Source organism: Octopus sinensis, linkage group LG9 (assembly GCF_006345805.1).
Source record: "Octopus sinensis linkage group LG9, ASM634580v1, whole genome shotgun sequence".
Classification (NCBI taxonomy): domain Eukaryota; kingdom Metazoa; phylum Mollusca; class Cephalopoda; order Octopoda; family Octopodidae; genus Octopus; species Octopus sinensis.
Genome location: NC_043005.1, coordinates 83,851,844 through 83,856,843, shown reverse-complemented (window position 1 = coordinate 83,856,843; position 5,000 = coordinate 83,851,844).

Below are 5,000 nucleotides of genomic sequence, written 5' to 3'. Positions count from 1 at the left end.
TAGCAATGAGTACAAACATACATACATACCTACGTATGGGCATACACACGTACATACGCACGTACATGTACGCACACACATACATGGGCACATGCATACGTGCGCGTATACATACATACGCACATGCGTACGTATGTACATACACACATACATGCACACATACATACATACATACATACATACATACATACATACATACATACATACATACATACATACATACATACATACGTACATACATGCATACATACGCACAATAGTAAAACAAAAGTTCTGTGATATAGAGATAAAGATCTGATAATAGGTTTTAGGGTATAGTTTTGGGAGTAAGGGTCGTAAATCACTTCTGGGCTTCGGCCGGAGGAAGTTGAAATTTGATAGTATTGTGATGAGTGGTCACTCTACATCTATCCATCGCTACAGGTTTATAGCTTTATGTTTATAGAGTGTATGTGCGTGCATATACACACACATACATATATACATACATACACGCATACACAGGCGTATGTACGTACATGCATACGTGCATACGTACATACATACACACATGTATGCATACATACACACATACATACGTACATATATATGACGAACTAACTGTTACTTTCTCAGATGCAGCACGGATTTTTGTCAGTGAACAGGTCACGGATTTTAGCGACGAAAATATTTTGACAAATTAAACTAAAATGTTGAAGTGAATCGAACGGCTTTTGTGTGTTTCTTAAATGGCTTATAAACACCTTCCATGCTGCAATTGTATATATATATATATATATATATATATATATGTGTTACGCCTCCACTCAGGGCCCAAGGACCCTAGGCTTTCCGATTCCACCACGGGGCCTATGCCGCGACGACGACGCTCAGCAAACCGGAAGTCCACCACGGAAAGCGGAGAGGGCGGCGGCGAACGCAGCCAGAAACCAACACAACAACAAAGAAGAGAGAGAGACAACAGAGGTTGTGTAATTTAACAATTTTTTTCAAAACAAAATCAAAACATTCCAAAACAAAGGTTGACAAATCATACACAGAGTTCGAAAAACAACCAATTGCATTTAAACATAACACAGTTCGAAAAACCAAATGAAATGTATTTAAACACACTACAGAGTTCGCAAAAAAAACACAAATCGTTCAACCTTTGACTCAATACAGTTCGGTCTTTTCTTCCCTTTTTTTTAAAGACAATCGTCTTGTTTACATTCAGTACAAAGTTCAAAATCAACAGTCTTGCTTGAGTTACAAATTCTCTTTCTTTTCTTCCTTTCTTTTTCGTTTTTTTGTTTAAACAGTTAAACATCGAAATTCAAACATAAATAAACATTACCGCATGTTCCTCGTCTGCAACACTTCCCGGAATCATCACAAAACTCCCACCGTTTCAGTCCGGCTTCTCTCTGCCCCCCCTTCACTGTCATCTTCCTTACTTCCTCTCGTTTGTCATCTCTCACACTCACTGTCTCTCTTTCTCCAGACAACGCTTGTCATCTTTGTCGTTGCCTCTCGCCGACCCCACCATCTCCATCTCACTCCCTCATCCGCTCCGCTCACGGTCTGGCTGACTGACTCTCGCCAACTGACCATCTCCAATTCGCTCCCTGCTGGCTGTCCCGCGGCGAATGACCAACTAACCCCAATGCCAGCCGCATTTATAAAGGGTAGCATTTTTTTTTTTTAACTTTCCGTGACCGTGTTGGGATCATAGATTGTTGTCTAGGATCATTAATTGTCGTGGTCGTGACAGGACAAAGGAGATATTGTCCTGAACAACTGGAGCGCCGGTTCAATTCCAACTAATGGAACAAGGGGCATAATATTTTCTGTTTGTTTACCTTTTTCCTGCCTCCGTAATATATATATATGCATATATTTATGTACATATATATATATATTCCTGTACATGTATATATTAATGTATATATATGTATGCATATATATATATATATATATATATATATATATATATGCATACACATATATGTATGTATATAATATGCATATACATAGATGTATATAAATATATAGATGCATGCGTATAGATGCATATATATAGATGTTTATATATATGTATATATATATATAGATATATTTGAGATATATATTTAGATCTGTATGTATATATAGATGTGCATGTATATATATGCATATATATATATATATATATATATATATACATATATATATGTATATATATATTAAATACGTATATATATATATATATATATATATATATATGTATATATAGATATATATATATATATGTCTATATATATATATATATGTATATCTATATCTAATACGTATATATATATATTATATATATATATATATATGTATATGATATATATATATATACATGTATATATATATATATATATATATCTATATATATATATATATATATATATATATATATACATGTATATATACATATATGTGATGTATACATGTATATATATATATGTATAATACAGGTATATAGATATGTATATATGTATATATATATATATACATACATATGTATATATATGTATATACATATATATATATCTACATATATATGCATATGTACATATATATATGCAACAAGAATGATTCCTGTAATTTAGTATAATTGTTTCGTACTACAACATTTTATTAAAACTGTAAATATTACAGCAGATTTAAGATGCTGAGTACTCATCAGCTAATTTATATAGGTTTTCCAATAATATAAAAGCTTTCAAATCAAGTAGTAACATTTTAGTGAAGGTAAATATACAGATAAAGATGTAGATATAAATTTTAGGAACATATGAGGTTGTGTAGTCCAGATGCTAACTGACCAAAACTCTGCTTGCAACTGACTGCTTAGAATTTTTTAGTTATAGGAATTAGGGCAAGGGAAGGTTTTAGAATACCATAAAAGGAATTCAAGTTAGTTGTAGAAAGAGGAGGAATTCAGAATACATAAAGGAAATTCAGGTTGTCACTAGAACAAAAAGCCAATTTTTCTATGTGGTGAGAAGAAAACTAGGTCAGTGTCGAGAGGTCATTAAATTCTTTTACAAAGGGTAAGGGAAACAAAACTATCACTTAATTTTTAGTAGGTATCGTATTTTATAACTGATGATTAGCTTTAAATTTTAAAACTAGATTAGATTTAGGGAAAGTTCCAATTTCAAGATTACAGTGAAGTTTTTCTAGTCGTCTATGAAAGTTAAGTTAAAGGTTAGTATAGTATAGTTCATATTATTATTATATTAAAAAGTTAAAGTTTGAAAATGTAGGAATACCCAAATTTTTATTTAAAGTATTTAAATGTTCGAGTTGTGGAATGTATGCAAGATGTTCCTAACTCTAGACGATTATTCAACAGATTTTTATTACTTCGATACTTTAAAATTTCATAGGTTTCCATAGAACAAAGTTGACAGCCTACCCTACTATTTCTATAAGGTTTTGCCCTTCTAACTATATCCCATTTTAGGCTGTATCCTATATTATTTGTTTTTAGTTCCCAAATTTTGCTCGATAGTGTAGTGCAACCTCCCTTGTGTTTTAGTCTAAAAGAGGAAAAATGGTTGTTAAGACGTCTTTTAAAATCCACCGAACATCCGAGATAAAAATAGCTACTGTTAGAAGTTATTGTAGTGCATTTATAAACTACATTTTGGACCGAACAATGACCAGATACCGGAAAATTTGATCTAATCCTACAATTACAACTGGTGGGATAGTATTCAGTTTTGGAATTATTTAAGGATAGTTCCTCACATTACATTACTGTTATTTAAATTATTATTAGTATTATTATTAGTATTATTTTCATTTATAGTGGTCATATTGATATCCAAATTAGGGTTACTATTTATTAATCCATTTTCACCATCATTCTCATCTACCATACTTATACCTATACTACCTTCATTATTGGTATTGTTATTATCATTATTTATATTTATATCATTGTAGTCATTATTATTATTATTATTATTATTATTATTGTTATCATCATTGTTAATATTATATATATATATATATGTATATATACATATATGTATCTATACATATTAATTGTTATCGCACTATTAATATGGCAGTCTTATAGATATAAGACTAAAAGCTGTCGCTGATTAGCTCCATGAGGCCATCGCCTTAAGATAGCTATTTGACACACAAACTGTGTCCATTATAACCTTCGAATAAGGGAGGTCAGTCGCTTCACACTGCCAGTCAGACAGCTACAGACGCGTTTCAGGGTATTTGCCCTTTGTCAATTGTTCGAAGGTTATAATGGACACAGTTTGTGTGTCAAATAGCTATCTTAAGGCGATGGCCTCATGGAGCTAATCAGCGACAGCTTTTAGTCTTATATCTATAAGACTGCCATATTAATATGGCGATAACAATTAATTTCCAGTAACGCTGCCGTAATCTCTTTTAGAGAGACTTAGTAATTTTATATTTCTATTATCTATACATATATAGATATATATCTGCACAATATATATATTATATATATAATATATATATATATATATATATATATATATATATATATATATATATATATATATATATTGTGCATATATATATCTATATATACTTCACATCTCGAAAGAGTCAAGAAGCTGGCTACCCGCATGGTTCTTGGTCTCAAGCATTTGTCTTATGAAGAAAGGCTGAAGACGCTCGACCTTTATTCTCTAGAAAAACGACGACGCCGTGGTGATCTCATTCTCGCTCACAACATCATAAGCGGAAAGTGTAACCTCTCGAAAGAGCTGTTCTTCACTCCTGCTCCAGAGCGTCGGCTGCGGGGTCACTCCGAAAAGCCCTATCTGCGACGATTTCATCTCAATCGAAGGAGAGGGGCTTTCTCCGTCCGGGTTGCGGATCCGTGGAATAAGCTGCCGGACGAAATAGTGAAGATGCCGACGACCGCTCGGTTCAAAGTCTCCCTTGACCACAAGTGGCCTGAACTCTTTACATGAACACCACCCTGTACA